At 39.6% G+C, this 21,759-nt stretch overlaps 3 long non-coding RNA genes across 3 annotated transcripts; all 3 read right to left on the bottom strand.

Moving 5' to 3' along the window:
- Positions 1–1,041: 1,041 nt before the first annotated feature.
- LOC132515967 (uncharacterized) lies at positions 1,042–2,652 on the bottom strand. Its single transcript, XR_009539222.1, has 2 exons — positions 2,391–2,652; positions 1,042–1,637 (listed from the first exon to the last, which is right to left on the bottom strand). It is a non-coding gene; the product is annotated as an uncharacterized LOC132515967 (long non-coding RNA).
- Positions 2,653–8,037: 5,385 nt separating this feature from the next.
- Positions 8,038–9,648, bottom strand: LOC132515966 (uncharacterized). Its single transcript, XR_009539221.1, has 2 exons — positions 9,387–9,648; positions 8,038–8,633 (listed from the first exon to the last, which is right to left on the bottom strand). It is a non-coding gene; the product is annotated as an uncharacterized LOC132515966 (long non-coding RNA).
- A 5,392-nt stretch (positions 9,649–15,040) lies between these two features.
- On the bottom strand, positions 15,041–16,651 carry LOC132515965 (uncharacterized). Its single transcript, XR_009539220.1, has 2 exons — positions 16,390–16,651; positions 15,041–15,636 (listed from the first exon to the last, which is right to left on the bottom strand). It is a non-coding gene; the product is annotated as an uncharacterized LOC132515965 (long non-coding RNA).
- Between the last annotated feature and the right edge of the window lie 5,108 nt (positions 16,652–21,759).

Below are 21,759 nucleotides of genomic sequence, written 5' to 3'. Positions count from 1 at the left end.
TAGCTAGAGGAGAGACAACTCCCAAATATCAGTGTTGATTTCTCCCTCGTGTAATAGTCTGATAAGCGTTGGGCAGTAATTGGACATCTTCTTTTTTCCTGCAGTTCTGGCATCTTGGACTCCTTTACTTCTAGGACCACAAGAAGAGATATGCTTAAAGAACACAACCTTTTTCACGGCTTACTGGATCTGTAAGCTATACACTTAGAAAACAAGTTGCATAGCAACAGTCATTTTGTAAATCTAGGTAAACATTGGAAACCCAAGTGTCCCCCCAAAGTGGGGTCAAATCTGTCAGGAAAGTAATTTCAGACGTGAGAAAATATAATAAGACACTGAGGTTGTTGAGTTTTGCAGTAAGAAGAACGTGTTGTGTACATGGAGAGCAGGCAGCACTTTGCCTGACAAGGACCCTTTACACTTCCCTTTATTTGTACTACCCATGAATTCAGAACTACTATAATTTTATGCAGAATATCCCAATAATTTCCCAAAGCATTTAATGTGTCACATGATGTTATAAATACGGTTAAGTTGGAAAAGAAAAGGAACACAGAATATGAAACTGTAATATACTTTAAGAATCTCCGTATGTGCTGTGCTCGGTATGTCTGAGCCTCTTTCCTGCTAGAGCAAACATGGTGATGGTGGTGATGGTGGTGACAGTGATGATGACAGAGATAATGATGACTTGCCACCTCACAAAGTACTAATTATGTGCCCAGCATTGTGGCAACTGAATTACACACATTCATGTAAATTTTATGCCTAAGCCAGTTGGCACTGTAAAGGTGATTTTCCCCGCATTTTAGTAAAGGGATTGAACTTCTGAGGAGTTAAATAATTTGTTCCTCAAATCAGTCAAGCAATAATTAAGAAAATACCCTGGATTTGAAATTATATACAAATAATCATCGATATAACTCAAAATTCACATAACACTGGTTGTGAGAGCCTGAAATTTGGATCGAAGAAGGATAGAAATCAACCAAAATTATGATATGATATTGCTAAAAGCAGGTTTTCAAAGAAACAAAATACTTTTACCATCACAAAAAAAATTGTATTTTATTCAGGAAATGGAGGATAAGTAACAATTGCTCATCTGGCAGAAACCGCTGCCTAGATGACAGACACACACAGAAGACAGTGGGAGAATCCTCAGAGGGCGCTCAGGAGGAGAGATACTGCTCTTCCCTCTGAGGCTCTGGGATGCTTTTTCGGATACCTCCCAGAGGGAAGCAGCATAGCAGACTCAGATAGGAAACCTCTGACCGTCAGGAATCCCCACACGCACACTGCAGGCTGAAGGGTGGAAAGCTTCTCCTGTATCCATGGTAGGACTTGAAGAGAAGATGAAGATGGAGCTGTGGAACTAGATGAGCTGATTGTCCTTATCCTTTCCAGAGGCAGATAAAACCTGAAGCTGTTACTTGTTCTTGGGTGGGCACTTCTGCTGGCATTGCTCGGGAGGTGGCTCAGGAGTGCATTTCACAGGGCACTTTACAGGTTGGCAAGGGTCTGTACCCTTTTTAGGTGAGCAAGGATCAGGGCACTTTGTTGGGCACACTGGAGGTATCTTGCACTGCTGCTTGCACTGCTGCTCTTGAGAAGACATCTTTCTGGAGTCTTAATATCTGAAAGAAAGTATTTGACCGTGTTCACAAGGAGGAATTCCTTCAGAGGGAAGACCCAAAGATTTGACAACTCAAATAGACAGGACCTCTCCAATCTCTAAATATGGGTTTTAATCTCTTTAATACCTTTTAATGAATTTCGGACTTCTCTCTCGTTCTTTAGCAAATCTATTCATCAGCCCAGAGACAACCTTCTCCTTTCTCATACAACATTTCCAAAGAAAATATCTTTTTTTAAAAGAAACCAGCAGTGTTTTCTCTTTTGTTTTCTTTGTTCTTCTCTTTTTAATGAAAACCTCATCTTTAAAAAAGGCCATCACAAGTTCTAAAATCCTGGGCAAACTCACAAGCAATTTCTATCACCATTTTTTCTCATGAGGTCCCGACACGATTACTTATGTACAAAGCAAAGGGCAATCAGGATGAATGTAAGGGCATCACACCTTCTAAGATTAATGCCTCTGAAATCACAGCAGAGGTCCAACAGAAAGGCACAGAAAAAGATAAATACTTTACTCTTTATCCTTTCATGTCAAAATTTCCTTTTAATTTCTTGTTCAATAGAGGAATTCAAACTAGGTATCAGAAATCTAGTAAATACAATATAACATTGTGCCCAGATTCCAGGTTCCCATCCACTAAGTAACATTATACCCTTGTTCATAACTTTGCACCCATCAAATTTGCGGTCTCCAGCATAAACTCAACATTCGGGGGCCCGAGAACAAAGTTGACCTGAAGAATCATACTCACCAGGTTCTCCAAAGTCAATCAGAACTCGAGTAGCAGGAGGATAGCTGTCACTGTCGTGCAGCAGAGGCCCTTTTTATTGGTGTTTGCTGCCCCACCCAGGGGGAAGCGGAGCTACCAAAACTGGCCTGGTTCAGTCATTTCCCAACCAAATGCAAATCCATCCATAACTGGCTTGGCAGGGACTCTGAAAACAGGAAATGTCCTGCGCCAGGATCTCCTCACTAGATTATGTTCTCATGACTCACAGAGTCCCTGCCTTAGCTCTCCGTTTCAGTGGTTTATGGCAGTGGGAGGATTTTGAAGCTTCTCTAACTTGCAGACAAACGTTCCGTTTCTTGATTGGGGAAGATGACCCTTTTCTATCTTTCACCTTCCTTGACTTCTAAAACTGCCTGCCTAGTTGCACTTGAACTGGTGGCCGTTTTATTGTACATACTGGTTTGAGAAAGGCCTGGCTACCTGGTGACACCGTTCTCTTTATCTCAAGCCCCTCTTATAATGCATTTCCTCTTGATCCATGGCTTGCTAAGTGAAGTCTCTTCTCCTCTTCTAAAATGGACTGAGGGAAGGTTGCGGATCATCTCCGATGACTTCCCACCGTGATACTTAAATACGTTTAGTAAAGTGGTGACCTCTAGGGACCCCCTTTCACTGCTTTGCTCCTTCAAATTAAGAACATCCAGCAGTCACATTCTTATGAACTTTGTAAATCTGTTTCACTTCCGGCCACAAGGAATTCACTAGGAGCGTAGTTTCGTCTACCATAATTCCAATCAGCTGGCAGATCAGAACCTAGACTTACAATACAAACCAAGCCTTTTACTCATACCTCCCAAACGTGACATACCACCTGCTCTTACCTAACTTCTCCCAAAGGACCTCTTTGGATTTCTTCAACTTTTGAAGAAAGCTCAGAGGAGTGTTTAAATATTCTGGCTTCCTGTTCCTTTGAAATTTTTGGAAAACCCTATCTAATATGCAATGCCATTCATGTCACTAATTTTATATGTATTTAATAGTTACGAATTATTTAAATACATGTTTTGTTTCACATCAAGTCTAGGGGTAAATTACAGAGAAAGTTGATATCCCATTATTAAAAATGCAGTCAGTGAAGTTCATTGCCATTCATATACAACTTCTTAATGATTAATAATAAGTTTGTTAAAATTTTAACCTACGTTTTACATTTTCCATTTTGCTCACTGTGGAACAGATGTCAAATAAGCCTATTTCCGGCTCTACTTTCTTCATAGAATTTGTCAGTGTGCTGGAAGGAAGGTTTGGTGGTTAATTTATGGGTCAGCTTCCCTGGCATATGGTCCCCAGTTAACTGGTCAAACATTATTCTGGGTGTTTCTGTAAGGATGCTTTTGCAAGAGAGTATTATTTACATCAGTGGCCTGAGTAAAGGCGGTTGCCTTCTCTAAGCTGGGAATTGCTCTTCCAATCCACTGACCTCCTCAATAGAACAAGGCTGACCGTCACCGAGGTAAAAGACGATTACCCTGTTGGATGGGCTTCCAGCACGCTTTCAGCTCTGCAGATTTTGAGTTTACCAAACTTTGTAATCTCTCTCTCTCTCTCAATCTCTCTCTCTCTCTCTCTCTTTCTCTCTCTCTCACACTGTCTCTCACTTTCGGTAACACATTTCTCTCTCTCTCTCTCTCTCTCTCTCTCTTTCTATATATATATATATATATATATATATATTTTTATTATACATTGCAATATTTAATTTGAATATTTCATCTGACTTATCATGTACAAGATTACGTATGGTCAATTAAATTAAAACATTTCAAAGTTATTATAAAGTGAAGTTAAAGTAAAAAATACTATTAATACATGACACCTCTGATGTGCAATTATGACAAATATAATGAACTTTTAGAAAATAACTGAAGTTCAGGAACCAGTGCCCTAGCATGTTCTCCAAATACCTTATTTCTACCTTTTCAGAGATTCAGCTGTCAAGAGTTCTTCTACAGTTCCTCTCTTCTCTCTTGGACCTGAACACCACTCTTTTCTCTGCTGCCCCCTTGGGCACTGAAGCTTCTCGTGATGGGCTGTGGCTGGTGAAGGGCCCTGTCTGGTTTAGAAATAAAGTTGCAACTCTCACTTTATATTACTGTGGAATGTGGGAACACATGTTTCATGGAATCAGGGTGTCCCTCTCACCTGACATGAACACTTCCCTAGAGTGCCGTCGTGTGCTTAAAATTCCTTTATCAGGAAATAAATCCCTTGTATTCCGTAAGTAAATATCAGGTTTCAATTGTGTGAAACCAAAAATAGATATAAGATACCATTTAAGACTCACAGCATCACATATAAGTGATTGAGAGTGGGGTTGGGAGTGGAGAGAAGATCAGAGCACTAAGGTCTGAAATCTAGATGAAATATGGACTTAGGGCTCATCTGAAATACTTGCTTTCTTCTGCTCTTTCCAAACATGTTTTATGGCTTTGAAGACAGTAATACGAAAAGGTTTTCACTGTTTATTCTCGATCTTCCTTTTCAACCCTCCAGAACCCTCAACCTGCCATATTACCTTCACTGCCCCATATATACAACATAACTGTCCAAGTTGGTACTCTGACATGTTGCCCATGCATTTAGTAATAATCCTTTCCTATCTTTCATATTCTACCTGCAGTCTGAAGGAAGAACTGGCCTAGTAACGTGTCTTGGGCAATTAATCAGGAAGCTTCTTAGGAATGTCATTTTATAATGGAAAAGGAGGAAGAAGAGGAGAATGAAGAGGAGAGGAAGAGAAAGAGGAGACACTTGAGACTTGAGAAGAGTCACCAGATAAGCATGTGCCAGAAGACCAGGACCTAACCTTTCTCTCAAGCTCAGCCACATCTTCACTACTATAAACCATTTAAATATTATAATACATGGTTATAAAAATGAAATTACAGTACATAATATATAATTGGGAAAACATAAAGTTGTTCAAAAATGAACACATCTAATAAACTGCCAAGAAAAATCACTGCTTATATTTTGCTCTATTTAGCGTTAGGTGTTTTCTCTTTTCATAAACCCACAGACATGCATACGTGTCTTTCAGGTTACTGATCTGAGATCCTTTATCTTTTGCAACATAGATGCCTCCAGCCGTTAGTTGCTCTCTATGCACTGCATCACATTTATCCCTAAAGGTCTTCTACATTTTATTTGCATTTTCATTCATCCGAAGTATTTTCTATTTATTTGTTATTTCTTCTTCGAGCCATTGTTTATTTAGGAATGTGTTTCCAAACTCAAAGATGTCACAGAAACAGAGACTAGAATGGTGGTCAGCAGGGGCTGAGGGGTTCGGCAAAAGAGGAGATGTTGGACAATGGGTACAAACCTGCATCACACGATGAAGAAGCTCTGGGAGTCTACGGAACATCATAGTGAGTCTAGTTAATAACACTCAGTTGTGTAGTTGAAACTTGCTCAGAAAATAGACCTTAAGCATTCTCATCACGCACACACACACACACACACACACACAATTACACGGACATAGGCATATTTAAATAGTTAATGGTGAAGTGATTAATGTATTAAGTGACTGATGGTGGTAATCCCTGCACAAAGTACACATATGTCAAATCATCTCATTATGCACCACAAATATGTCCAGTTTAATTTGTCAATAAGACCTCAATAATACCGGATGGAAAAGGTGAAAGAAAAACCATCCTACAAAACCGTAAGAAAGTTTCAGAATCTTTGTGTTCCTTGTCCTCCTTGCCTCTCTTAGGCTCTGATACTACTCTCTGAGAGAGCTTCCCTTAACAATTCTTCTCTGCGGGCCTTGTATCCACCTCACAGTGGATAATCCCTTCTCGTCACCTATACTGACCACATCTGAAGTAGGTAGTGTGGAAAGGGGGGAAAGGAGGGCTGGAAAGTCGTTACAATTCTTGAAAACTCAGTCTTTTTTGTTTTGGCACATACTTTATTTAGTTGTCAATTCCCTCAAAAACTTATTAGACACCCGACATAATTCATTCTTCCAATCATTTCTGTGTCCCACGGACCTCACTCAGGTCCTCTTCTGGAAGTAATTTTCTGGCCTGATTAAATTCCTGCCTTGATCCCTGAACATAATTCAACTACCATGAGGCTCCCTGACACACAGGTGGATAGACTACAACTTCTGTCTCTTTTCTCTGTTGTTACAGTCAACTGAAATTGGACTTCAAGTTCAAAACCAATTCTAATCTCATATCTTACACTTTAGGGCTTACAAGTGTTGAGTTTCCTAATTCATCAAGCTTCTGAATATCTGGGCTATTCTTTTCTTTCCATATTTTTTTATTTCTGACCTGCCAACTGGAAATTTTTTTCTGAACATACATTAATTGAAATACCCTGGTCAAATCAACAAGTGACCAATATTTGGTCTGCATCTCAGAATACCATGGACAACCATTACTGCAAACATTTTGCCATTGAATAAAATGTATCACCACATTTATGGCTTCCAATATCAGATTCCTTGCCAACCACCTCCAGACTCTAAGCCAATGCCATAATTTAAAGATTTTTTATAGAAGCCTCCCACCTCAAAGAGTAATTTCTGTGTCAGGTCAAATAACACTAGCTAGAGGAGAGACAACTCCCAAATATCAGTGTTGATTTCTCCCTCGTGTAATAGTCTGATAAGCGTTGGGCAGTAATTGGACATCTTCTTTTTTCCTGCAGTTCTGGCATCTTGGACTCCTTTACTTCTAGGACCACAAGAAGAGATATGCTTAAAGAACACAACCTTTTTCACGGCTTACTGGATCTGTAAGCTATACACTTAGAAAACAAGTTGCATAGCAACAGTCATTTTGTAAATCTAGGTAAACATTGGAAACCCAAGTGTCCCCCCAAAGTGGGGTCAAATCTGTCAGGAAAGTAATTTCAGACGTGAGAAAATATAATAAGACACTGAGGTTGTTGAGTTTTGCAGTAAGAAGAACGTGTTGTGTACATGGAGAGCAGGCAGCACTTTGCCTGACAAGGACCCTTTACACTTCCCTTTATTTGTACTACCCATGAATTCAGAACTACTATAATTTTATGCAGAATATCCCAATAATTTCCCAAAGCATTTAATGTGTCACATGATGTTATAAATACGGTTAAGTTGGAAAAGAAAAGGAACACAGAATATGAAACTGTAATATACTTTAAGAATCTCCGTATGTGCTGTGCTCGGTATGTCTGAGCCTCTTTCCTGCTAGAGCAAACATGGTGATGGTGGTGATGGTGGTGACAGTGATGATGACAGAGATAATGATGACTTGCCACCTCACAAAGTACTAATTATGTGCCCAGCATTGTGGCAACTGAATTACACACATTCATGTAAATTTTATGCCTAAGCCAGTTGGCACTGTAAAGGTGATTTTCCCCGCATTTTAGTAAAGGGATTGAACTTCTGAGGAGTTAAATAATTTGTTCCTCAAATCAGTCAAGCAATAATTAAGAAAATACCCTGGATTTGAAATTATATACAAATAATCATCGATATAACTCAAAATTCACATAACACTGGTTGTGAGAGCCTGAAATTTGGATCGAAGAAGGATAGAAATCAACCAAAATTATGATATGATATTGCTAAAAGCAGGTTTTCAAAGAAACAAAATACTTTTACCATCACAAAAAAAATTGTATTTTATTCAGGAAATGGAGGATAAGTAACAATTGCTCATCTGGCAGAAACCGCTGCCTAGATGACAGACACACACAGAAGACAGTGGGAGAATCCTCAGAGGGCGCTCAGGAGGAGAGATACTGCTCTTCCCTCTGAGGCTCTGGGATGCTTTTTCGGATACCTCCCAGAGGGAAGCAGCATAGCAGACTCAGATAGGAAACCTCTGACCGTCAGGAATCCCCACACGCACACTGCAGGCTGAAGGGTGGAAAGCTTCTCCTGTATCCATGGTAGGACTTGAAGAGAAGATGAAGATGGAGCTGTGGAACTAGATGAGCTGATTGTCCTTATCCTTTCCAGAGGCAGATAAAACCTGAAGCTGTTACTTGTTCTTGGGTGGGCACTTCTGCTGGCATTGCTCGGGAGGTGGCTCAGGAGTGCATTTCACAGGGCACTTTACAGGTTGGCAAGGGTCTGTACCCTTTTTAGGTGAGCAAGGATCAGGGCACTTTGTTGGGCACACTGGAGGTATCTTGCACTGCTGCTTGCACTGCTGCTCTTGAGAAGACATCTTTCTGGAGTCTTAATATCTGAAAGAAAGTATTTGACCGTGTTCACAAGGAGGAATTCCTTCAGAGGGAAGACCCAAAGATTTGACAACTCAAATAGACAGGACCTCTCCAATCTCTAAATATGGGTTTTAATCTCTTTAATACCTTTTAATGAATTTCGGACTTCTCTCTCGTTCTTTAGCAAATCTATTCATCAGCCCAGAGACAACCTTCTCCTTTCTCATACAACATTTCCAAAGAAAATATCTTTTTTTAAAAGAAACCAGCAGTGTTTTCTCTTTTGTTTTCTTTGTTCTTCTTTTTTTAATGAAAACCTCATCTTTAAAAAAGGCCATCACAAGTTCTAAAATCCTGGGCAAACTCACAAGCAATTTCTATCACCATTTTTTCTCATGAGGTCCCGACACGATTACTTATGTACAAAGCAAAGGGCAATCAGGATGAATGTAAGGGCATCACACCTTCTAAGATTAATGCCTCTGAAATCACAGCAGAGGTCCAACAGAAAGGCACAGAAAAAGATAAATACTTTACTCTTTATCCTTTCATGTCAAAATTTCCTTTTAATTTCTTGTTCAATAGAGGAATTCAAACTAGGTATCAGAAATCTAGTAAATACAATATAACATTGTGCCCAGATTCCAGGTTCCCATCCACTAAGTAACATTATACCCTTGTTCATAACTTTGCACCCATCAAATTTGCGGTCTCCAGCATAAACTCAACATTCGGGGGCCCGAGAACAAAGTTGACCTGAAGAATCATACTCACCAGGTTCTCCAAAGTCAATCAGAACTCGAGTAGCAGGAGGATAGCTGTCACTGTCGTGCAGCAGAGGCCCTTTTTATTGGTGTTTGCTGCCCCACCCAGGGGGAAGCGGAGCTACCAAAACTGGCCTGGTTCAGTCATTTCCCAACCAAATGCAAATCCATCCATAACTGGCTTGGCAGGGACTCTGAAAACAGGAAATGTCCTGCGCCAGGATCTCCTCACTAGATTATGTTCTCATGACTCACAGAGTCCCTGCCTTAGCTCTCCGTTTCAGTGGTTTATGGCAGTGGGAGGATTTTGAAGCTTCTCTAACTTGCAGACAAACGTTCCGTTTCTTGATTGGGGAAGATGACCCTTTTCTATCTTTCACCTTCCTTGACTTCTAAAACTGCCTGCCTAGTTGCACTTGAACTGGTGGCCGTTTTATTGTACATACTGGTTTGAGAAAGGCCTGGCTACCTGGTGACACCGTTCTCTTTATCTCAAGCCCCTCTTATAATGCATTTCCTCTTGATCCATGGCTTGCTAAGTGAAGTCTCTTCTCCTCTTCTAAAATGGACTGAGGGAAGGTTGCGGATCATCTCCGATGACTTCCCACCGTGATACTTAAATACGTTTAGTAAAGTGGTGACCTCTAGGGACCCCCTTTCACTGCTTTGCTCCTTCAAATTAAGAACATCCAGCAGTCACATTCCTATGAACTTTGTAAATCTGTTTCACTTCCGGCCACAAGGAATTCACTAGGAGCGTAGTTTCGTCTACCATAATTCCAATCAGCTGGCAGATCAGAACCTAGACTTACAATACAAACCAAGCCTTTTACTCATACCTCCCAAACGTGACATACCACCTGCTCTTACCTAACTTCTCCCAAAGGACCTCTTTGGATTTCTTCAACTTTTGAAGAAAGCTCAGAGGAGTGTTTAAATATTCTGGCTTCCTGTTCCTTTGAAATTTTTGGAAAACCCTATCTAATATGCAATGCCATTCATGTCACTAATTTTATATGTATTTAATAGTTACGAATTATTTAAATACATGTTTTGTTTCACATCAAGTCTAGGGGTAAATTACAGAGAAAGTTGATATCCCATTATTAAAAATGCAGTCAGTGAAGTTCATTGCCATTCATATACAACTTCTTAATGATTAATAATAAGTTTGTTAAAATTTTAACCTACGTTTTACATTTTCCATTTTGCTCACTGTGGAACAGATGTCAAATAAGCCTATTTCCGGCTCTACTTTCTTCATAGAATTTGTCAGTGTGCTGGAAGGAAGGTTTGGTGGTTAATTTATGGGTCAGCTTCCCTGGCATATGGTCCCCAGTTAACTGGTCAAACATTATTCTGGGTGTTTCTGTAAGGATGCTTTTGCAAGAGAGTATTATTTACATCAGTGGCCTGAGTAAAGGCGGTTGCCTTCTCTAAGCTGGGAATTGCTCTTCCAATCCACTGACCTCCTCAATAGAACAAGGCTGACCGTCACCGAGGTAAAAGACGATTACCCTGTTGGATGGGCTTCCAGCACGCTTTCAGCTCTGCAGATTTTGAGTTTACCAAACTTTGTAATCTCTCTCTCTCTCTCAATCTCTCTCTCTCTCTCTCTCTTTCTCTCTCTCTCACACTGTCTCTCACTTTCGGTAACACATTTCTCTCTCTCTCTCTCTCTCTCTCTCTCTCTTTCTATATATATATATATATATATATATTTTTTTTATACATTGCAATATTTAATTTGAATATTTCATCTGGCTTATCATGTACAAGATTACGTATGGTCAATTAAATTAAAACATTTCAAAGTTATTATAAAGTGAAGTTAAAGTAAAAAATACTATTAATACATGACACCTCTGATGTGCAATTATGACAAATATAATGAACTTTTAGAAAATAACTGAAGTTCAGGAACCAGTGCCCTAGCATGTTCTCCAAATACCTTATTTCTACCTTTTCAGAGATTCAGCTGTCAAGAGTTCTTCTACAGTTCCTCTCTTCTCTCTTGGACCTGAACACCACTCTTTTCTCTGCTGCCCCCTTGGGCACTGAAGCTTCTCGTGATGGGCTGTGGCTGGTGAAGGGCCCTGTCTGGTTTAGAAATAAAGTTGCAACTCTCACTTTATATTACTGTGGAATGTGGGAACACATGTTTCATGGAATCAGGGTGTCCCTCTCACCTGACATGAACACTTCCCTAGAGTGCCGTCGTGTGCTTAAAATTCCTTTATCAGGAAATAAATCCCTTGTATTCCGTAAGTAAATATCAGGTTTCAATTGTGTGAAACCAAAAATAGATATAAGATACCATTTAAGACTCACAGCATCACATATAAGTGATTGAGAGTGGGGTTGGGAGTGGAGAGAAGATCAGAGCACTAAGGTCTGAAATCTAGATGAAATATGGACTTAGGGCTCATCTGAAATACTTGCTTTCTTCTGCTCTTTCCAAACATGTTTTATGGCTTTGAAGACAGTAATACGAAAAGGTTTTCACTGTTTATTCTCGATCTTCCTTTTCAACCCTCCAGAACCCTCAACCTGCCATATTACCTTCACTGCCCCATATATACAACATAACTGTCCAAGTTGGTACTCTGACATGTTGCCCATGCATTTAGTAATAATCCTTTCCTATCTTTCATATTCTACCTGCAGTCTGAAGGAAGAACTGGCCTAGTAACGTGTCTTGGGCAATTAATCAGGAAGCTTCTTAGGAATGTCATTTTATAATGGAAAAGGAGGAAGAAGAGGAGAATGAAGAGGAGAGGAAGAGAAAGAGGAGACACTTGAGACTTGAGAAGAGTCACCAGATAAGCATGTGCCAGAAGACCAGGACCTAACCTTTCTCTCAAGCTCAGCCACATCTTCACTACTATAAACCATTTAAATATTATAATACATGGCTATAAAAATGAAATTACAGTACATAATATATAATTGGGAAAACATAAAGTTGTTCAAAAATGAACACATCTAATAAACTGCCAAGAAAAATCACTGCTTATATTTTGCTCTATTTAGCGTTAGGTGTTTTCTCTTTTCATAAACCCACAGACATGCATACGTGTCTTTCAGGTTACTGATCTGAGATCCTTTATCTTTTGCAACATAGATGCCTCCAGCCGTTAGTTGCTCTCTATGCACTGCATCACATTTATCCCTAAAGGTCTTCTACATTTTATTTGCATTTTCATTCATCCGAAGTATTTTCTATTTATTTGTTATTTCTTCTTCGAGCCATTGTTTATTTAGGAATGTGTTTCCAAACTCAAAGATGTCACAGAAACAGAGACTAGAATGGTGGTCAGCAGGGGCTGAGGGGTTCGGCAAAAGAGGAGATGTTGGACAATGGGTACAAACCTGCATCACACGATGAAGAAGCTCTGGGAGTCTACGGAACATCATAGTGAGTCTAGTTAATAACACTCAGTTGTGTAGTTGAAACTTGCTCAGAAAATAGACCTTAAGCATTCTCATCACGCACACACACACACACACACACACACACACACACACAATTACACGGACATAGGCATATTTAAATAGTTAATGGTGAAGTGATTAATGTATTAAGTGACTGATGGTGGTAATCCCTGCACAAAGTACACATATGTCAAATCATCTCATTATGCACCACAAATATGTCCAGTTTAATTTGTCAATAAGACCTCAATAATACCGGATGGAAAAGGTGAAAGAAAAACCATCCTACAAAACCGTAAGAAAGTTTCAGAATCTTTGTGTTCCTTGTCCTCCTTGCCTCTCTTAGGCTCTGATACTACTCTCTGAGAGAGCTTCCCTTAACAATTCTTCTCTGCGGGCCTTGTATCCACCTCACAGTGGATAATCCCTTCTCGTCACCTATACTGACCACATCTGAAGTAGGTAGTGTGGAAAGGGGGGAAAGGAGGGCTGGAAAGTCGTTACAATTCTTGAAAACTCAGTCTTTTTTGTTTTGGCACATACTTTATTTAGTTGTCAATTCCCTCAAAAACTTATTAGATACCCGACATAATTCATTCTTCCAATCATTTCTGTGTCCCACGGACCTCACTCAGGTCCTCTTCTGGAAGTAATTTTCTGGCCTGATTAAATTCCTGCCTTGATCCCTGAACATAATTCAACTACCATGAGGCTCCCTGACACACAGGTGGATAGACTACAACTTCTGTCTCTTTTCTCTGTTGTTACAGTCAACTGAAATTGGACTTCAAGTTCAAAACCAATTCTAATCTCATATCTTACACTTTAGGGCTTACAAGTGTTGAGTTTCCTAATTCATCAAGCTTCTGAATATCTGGGCTATTCTTTTCTTTCCATATTTTTTTATTTCTGACCTGCCAACTGGAAATTTTTTTCTGAACATACATTAATTGAAATACCCTGGTCAAATCAACAAGTGACCAATATTTGGTCTGCATCTCAGAATACCATGGACAACCATTACTGCAAACATTTTGCCATTGAATAAAATGTATCACCACATTTATGGCTTCCAATATCAGATTCCTTGCCAACCACCTCCAGACTCTAAGCCAATGCCATAATTTAAAGATTTTTTATAGAAGCCTCCCACCTCAAAGAGTAATTTCTGTGTCAGGTCAAATAACACTAGCTAGAGGAGAGACAACTCCCAAATATCAGTGTTGATTTCTCCCTCGTGTAATAGTCTGATAAGCGTTGGGCAGTAATTGGACATCTTCTTTTTTCCTGCAGTTCTGGCATCTTGGACTCCTTTACTTCTAGGACCACAAGAAGAGATATGCTTAAAGAACACAACCTTTTTCACGGCTTACTGGATCTGTAAGCTATACACTTAGAAAACAAGTTGCATAGCAACAGTCATTTTGTAAATCTAGGTAAACATTGGAAACCCAAGTGTCCCCCCAAAGTGGGGTCAAATCTGTCAGGAAAGTAATTTCAGACGTGAGAAAATATAATAAGACACTGAGGTTGTTGAGTTTTGCAGTAAGAAGAACGTGTTGTGTACATGGAGAGCAGGCAGCACTTTGCCTGACAAGGACCCTTTACACTTCCCTTTATTTGTACTACCCATGAATTCAGAACTACTATAATTTTATGCAGAATATCCCAATAATTTCCCAAAGCATTTAATGTGTCACATGATGTTATAAATACGGTTAAGTTGGAAAAGAAAAGGAACACAGAATATGAAACTGTAATATACTTTAAGAATCTCCGTATGTGCTGTGCTCGGTATGTCTGAGCCTCTTTCCTGCTAGAGCAAACATGGTGATGGTGGTGATGGTGGTGACAGTGATGATGACAGAGATAATGATGACTTGCCACCTCACAAAGTACTAATTATGTGCCCAGCATTGTGGCAACTGAATTACACACATTCATGTAAATTTTATGCCTAAGCCAGTTGGCACTGTAAAGGTGATTTTCCCCGCATTTTAGTAAAGGGATTGAACTTCTGAGGAGTTAAATAATTGTTCCTCAAATCAGTCAAGCAATAATTAAGAAAATACCCTGGATTTGAAATTATATACAAATAATCATCGATATAACTCAAAATTCACATAACACTGGTTGTGAGAGCCTGAAATTTGGATCGAAGAAGGATAGAAATCAACCAAAATTATGATATGATATTGCTAAAAGCAGGTTTTCAAAGAAACAAAATACTTTTACCATCACAAAAAAAATTGTATTTTATTCAGGAAATGGAGGATAAGTAACAATTGCTCATCTGGCAGAAACCGCTGCCTAGATGACAGACACACACAGAAGACAGTGGGAGAATCCTCAGAGGGCGCTCAGGAGGAGAGATACTGCTCTTCCCTCTGAGGCTCTGGGATGCTTTTTCGGATACCTCCCAGAGGGAAGCAGCATAGCAGACTCAGATAGGAAACCTCTGACCGTCAGGAATCCCCACACGCACACTGCAGGCTGAAGGGTGGAAAGCTTCTCCTGTATCCATGGTAGGACTTGAAGAGAAGATGAAGATGGAGCTGTGGAACTAGATGAGCTGATTGTCCTTATCCTTTCCAGAGGCAGATAAAACCTGAAGCTGTTACTTGTTCTTGGGTGGGCACTTCTGCTGGCATTGCTCGGGAGGTGGCTCAGGAGTGCATTTCACAGGGCACTTTACAGGTTGGCAAGGGTCTGTACCCTTTTTAGGTGAGCAAGGATCAGGGCACTTTGTTGGGCACACTGGAGGTATCTTGCACTGCTGCTTGCACTGCTGCTCTTGAGAAGACATCTTTCTGGAGTCTTAATATCTGAAAGAAAGTATTTGACCGTGTTCACAAGGAGGAATTCCTTCAGAGGGAAGACCCAAAGCTTTGACAACTCAAATAGACAGGACCTCTCCAATCTCTAAATATGGGTTTTAATCTCTTTAATACCTTTTAATGAATTTCGGACTTCTCTCTCGTTCTTTAGCAAATCTATTCATCAGCCCAGAGACAACCTTCTCCTTTCTCATACAACATTTCCAAAGAAAATATCTTTTTTTAAAAGAAACCAGCAGTGTTTTCTCTTTTGGTTTCTTTGTTCTTCTTTTTTTAATGAAAACCTCATCTTTAAAAAAGGCCATCACAAGTTCTAAAATCCTGGGCAAACTCACAAGCAATTTCTATCACCATTTTTTCTCATGAGGTCCCGACACGATTACTTATGTACAAAGCAAAGGGCAATCAGGATGAATGTAAGGGCATCACACCTTCTAAGATTAATGCCTCTGAAATCACAGCAGAGGTCCAACAGAAAGGCACAGAAAAAGATAAATACTTTACTCTTTATCCTTTCATGTCAAAATTTCCTTTTAATTTCTTGTTCAATAGAGGAATTCAAACTAGGTATCAGAAATCTAGTAAATACAATATAACATTGTGCCCAGATTCCAGGTTCCCATCCACTAAGTAACATTATACCCTTGTTCATAACTTTGCACCCATCAAATTTGCGGTCTCCAGCATAAACTCAACATTCGGGGGCCCGAGAACAAAGTTGACCTGAAGAATCATACTCACCAGGTTCTCCAAAGTCAATCAGAACTCGAGTAGCAGGAGGATAGCTGTCACTGTCGTGCAGCAGAGGCCCTTTTTATTGGTGTTTGCTGCCCCACCCAGGGGGAAGCGGAGCTACCAAAACTGGCCTGGTTCAGTCATTTCCCAACCAAATGCAAATCCATCCATAACTGGCTTGGCAGGGACTCTGAAAACAGGAAATGTCCTGCGCCAGGATCTCCTCACTAGATTATGTTCTCATGACTCACAGAGTCCCTGCCTTAGCTCTCCGTTTCAGTGGTTTATGGCAGTGGGAGGATTTTGAAGCTTCTCTAACTTGCAGACAAACGTTCCGTTTCTTGATTGGGGAAGATGACCCTTTTCTATCTTTCACCTTCCTTGACTTCTAAAACTGCCTGCCTAGTTGCACTTGAACTGGTGGCCGTTTTATTGTACATACTGGTTTGAGAAAGGCCTGGCTACCTGGTGACACCGTTCTCTTTATCTCAAGCCCCTCTTATAATGCATTTCCTCTTGATCCATGGCTTGCTAAGTGAAGTCTCTTCTCCTCTTCTAAAATGGACTGAGGGAAGGTTGCGGATCATCTCCGATGACTTCCCACCGTGATACTTAAATACGTTTAGTAAAGTGGTGACCTCTAGGGACCCCCTTTCACTGCTTTGCTCCTTCAAATTAAGAACATCCAGCAGTCACATTCTTATGAACTTTGTAAATCTGTTTCACTTCCGGCCACAAGGAATTCACTAGGAGCGTAGTTTCGTCTACCATAATTCCAATCAGCTGGCAGATCAGAACCTAGACTTACAATACAAACCAAGCCTTTTACTCATACCTCCCAAACGTGACATACCACCTGCTCTTACCTAACTTCTCCCAAAGGACCTCTTTGGATTTCTTCAACTTTTGAAGAAAGCTCAGAGGAGTGTTTAAATATTCTGGCTTCCTGTTCCTTTGAAATTTTTGGAAAACCCTATCTAATATACAATGCCATTCAAGTCACTAATTTTATATGTATTTAATAGTTACGAATTATTTAAATACATGTTTTGTTTCACATCAAGTCTAGGGGTAAATTACAGAGAAAGTTGATATCCCATTATTAAAAATGCAGTCAGTGAAGTTCATTGCCATTCATATACAACTTCTTAATGATTAATAATAAGTTTGTTAAAATTTTAACCTACGTTTTACATTTTCCATTTTGCTCACTGTGGAACAGATGTCAAATAAGCCTATTTCCGGCTCTACTTTCTTCATAGAATTTGTCAGTGTGCTGGAAGGAAGGTTTGGTGGTTAATTTATGGGTCAGCTTCCCTGGCATATGGTCCCCAGTTAACTGGTCAAACATTATTCTGGGTGTTTCTGTAAGGATGCTTTTGCAAGAGAGTATTATTTACATCAGTGGCCTGAGTAAAGGCGGTTGCCTTCTCTAAGCTGGGAATTGCTCTTCCAATCCACTGACCTCCTCAATAGAACAAGGCTGACCGTCACCGAGGTAAAAGACGATTACCCTGTTGGATGGGCTTCCAGCACGCTTTCAGCTCTGCAGATTTTGAGTTTACCAAACTTTGTAATCTCTCTCTCTCTCTCAATCTCTCTCTCTCTCTCTCTCTTTCTCTCTCTCTCACACTGTCTCTCACTTTCGGTAACACATTTCTCTCTCTCTCTCTCTCTCTCTCTCTCTTTCTATATATATATATATATTTTTTTTTTTTTTTATACATTGCAATATTTAATTTGAATATTTCATCTGGCTTATCATGTACAAGATTACGTATGGTCAATTAAATTAAAACATTTCAAAGTTATTATAAAGTGAAGTTAAAGTAAAAAATACTATTAATACATGACACCTCTGATGTGCAATTATGACAAATATAATGAACTTTTAGAAAATAACTGAAGTTCAGGAACCAGTGCCCTAGCATGTTCTCCAAATACCTTATTTCTACCTTTTCAGAGATTCAGCTGTCAAGAGTTCTTCTACAGTTCCTCTCTTCTCTCTTGGACCTGAACACCACTCTTTTCTCTGCTGCCCCCTTGGGCACTGAAGCTTCTCGTGATGGGCTGTGGCTGGTGAAGGGCCCTGTCTGGTTTAGAAATAAAGTTGCAACTCTCACTTTATATTACTGTGGAATGTGGGAACACATGTTTCATGGAATCAGGGTGTCCCTCTCACCTGACATGAACACTTCCCTAGAGTGCCGTCGTGTGCTTAAAATTCCTTTATCAGGAAATAAATCCCTTGTATTCCGTAAGTAAATATCAGGTTTCAATTGTGTGAAACCAAAAATAGATATAAGATACCATTTAAGACTCACAGCATCACATATAAGTGATTGAGAGTGGGGTTGGGAGTGGAGAGAAGATCAGAGCACTAAGGTCTGAAATCTAGATGAAATATGGACTTAGGGCTCATCTGAAATACTTGCTTTCTTCTGCTCTTTCCAAACATGTTTTATGGCTTTGAAGACAGTAATACGAAAAGGTTTTCACTGTTTATTCTCGATCTTCCTTTTCAACCCTCCAGAACCCTCAACCTGCCATATTACCTTCACTGCCCCATATATACAACATAACTGTCCAAGTTGGTACTCTGACATGTTGCCCATGCATTTAGTAATAATCCTTTCCTATCTTTCATATTCTACCTGCAGTCTGAAGGAAGAACTGGCCTAGTAACGTGTCTTGGGCAATTAATCAGGAAGCTTCTTAGGAATGTCATTTTATAATGGAAAAGGAGGAAGAAGAGGAGAATGAAGAGGAGAGGAAGAGAAAGAGGAGACACTTGAGACTTGAGAAGAGTCACCAGATAAGCATGTGCCAGAAGACCAGGACCTAACCTTTCTCTCAAGCTCAGCCACATCTTCACTACTATAAACCATTTAAATATTATAATACATGGCTATAAAAATGAAATTACAGTACATAATATATAATTGGGAAAACATAAAGTTGTTCAAAAATGAACACATCTAATAAACTGCCAAGAAAAATCACTGCTTATATTTTGCTCTATTTAGCGTTAGGTGTTTTCTCTTTTCATAAACCCACAGACATGCATACGTGTCTTTCAGGTTACTGATCTGAGATCCTTTATCTTTTGCAACATAGATGCCTCCAGCCGTTAGTTGCTCTCTATGCACTGCATCACATTTATCCCTAAAGGTCTTCTACATTTTATTTGCATTTTCATTCATCCGAAGTATTTTCTATTTATTTGTTATTTCTTCTTCGAGCCATTGTTTATTTAGGAATGTGTTTCCAAACTCAAAGATGTCACAGAAACAGAGACTAGAATGGTGGTCAGCAGGGGCTGAGGGGTTCGGCAAAAGAGGAGATGTTGGACAATGGGTACAAACCTGCATCACACGATGAAGAAGCTCTGGGAGTCTACGGAACATCATAGTGAGTCTAGTTAATAACACTCAGTTGTGTAGTTGAAACTTGCTCAGAAAATAGACCTTAAGCATTCTCATCACGCACACACACACACACACACACACAATTACACGGACATAGGCATATTTAAATAGTTAATGGTGAAGTGATTAATGTATTAAGTGACTGATGGTGGTAATCCCTGCACAAAGTACACATATGTCAAATCATCTCATTATGCACCACAAATATGTCCAGTTTAATTTGTCAATAAGACCTCAATAATACCGGATGGAAAAGGTGAAAGAAAAACCATCCTACAAAACCGTAAGAAAGTTTCAGAATCTTTGTGTTCCTTGTCCTCCTTGCCTCTCTTAGGCTCTGATACTACTCTCTGAGAGAGCTTCCCTTAACAATTCTTCTCTGCGGGCCTTGTATCCACCTCACAGTGGATAATCCCTTCTCGTCACCTATACTGACCACATCTGAAGTAGGTAGTGTGGAAAGGGGGGAAAGGAGGGCTGGAAAGTCGTTACAATTCTTGAAAACTCAGTCTTTTTTGTTTTGGCACATACTTTATTTAGTTGTCAATTCCCTCAAAAACTTATTAGACACCCGACATAATTCATTCTTCCAATCATTTCTGTGTCCCACGGACCTCACTCAGGTCCTCTTCTGGAAGTAATTTTCTGGCCTGATTAAATTCCTGCCTTGATCCCTGAACATAATTCAACTACCATGAGGCTCCCTGACACACAGGTGGATAGACTACAACTTCTGTCTCTTTTCTCTGTTGTTACAGTCAACTGAAATTGGACTTCAAGTTCAAAACCAATTCTAATCTCATATCTTACACTTTAGGGCTTACAAGTGTTGAGTTTCCTAATTCATCAAGCTTCTGAATATCTGGGCTATTCTTTTCTTTCCATATTTTTTTATTTCTGACCTTCCAACTGGAAATTTTTTTCTGAACATACATTAATTGAAATACCCTGGTCAAATCAACAAGTGACCAATATTTGGTCTGCATCTCAGAATACCATGGACAACCATTACTGCAAACATTTTGCCATTGAATAAAATGTATCACCACATTTATGGCTTCCAATATCAGATTCCTTGCCAACCACCTCCAGACTCTAAGCCAATGCCATAATTTAAAGATTTTTTATAGAAGCCTCCCACCTCAAAGAGTAATTTCTGTGTCAGGTCAAATAACACTAGCTAGAGGAGAGACAACTCCCAAATATCAGTGTTGATTTCTCCCTCGTGTAATAGTCTGATAAGCGTTGGGCAGTAATTGGACATCTTCTTTTTTCCTGCAGTTCTGGCATCTTGGACTCCTTTACTTCTAGGACCACAAGAAGAGATATGCTTAAAGAACACAACCTTTTTCACGGCTTACTGGATCTGTAAGCTATACACTTAGAAAACAAGTTGCATAGCAACAGTCATTTTGTAAATCTAGGTAAACATTGGAAACCCAAGTGTCCCCCCAAAGTGGGGTCAAATCTGTCAGGAAAGTAATTTCAGACGTGAGAAAATATAATAAGACACTGAGGTTGTTGAGTTTTGCAGTAAGAAGAACGTGTTGTGTACATGGAGAGCAGGCAGCACTTTGCCTGACAAGGACCCTTTACACTTCCCTTTATTTGTACTACCCATGAATTCAGAACTACTATAATTTTATGCAGAATATCCCAATAATTTCCCAAAGCATTTAATGTGTCACATGATGTTATAAATACGGTTAAGTTGGAAAAGAAAAGGAACACAGAATATGAAACTGTAATATACTTTAAGAATCTCCGTATGTGCTGTGCTCGGTATGTCTGAGCCTCTTTCCTGCTAGAGCAAACATGGTGATGGTGGTGATGGTGGTGACAGTGATGATGACAGAGATAATGATGACTTGCCACCTCACAAAGTACTAATTATGTGCCCAGCATTGTGGCAACTGAATTACACACATTCATGTAAATTTTATGCCTA

The sequence above is a fragment of the Lagenorhynchus albirostris genome, chromosome 2, assembly GCF_949774975.1.
Source record: "Lagenorhynchus albirostris chromosome 2, mLagAlb1.1, whole genome shotgun sequence".
Taxonomy (NCBI): Eukaryota; Metazoa; Chordata; class Mammalia; order Artiodactyla; family Delphinidae; genus Lagenorhynchus; species Lagenorhynchus albirostris.
The sequence above is the reverse complement of the archived record's forward strand: the minus strand, read 5'-3'. Positions and strand labels throughout refer to the sequence as shown.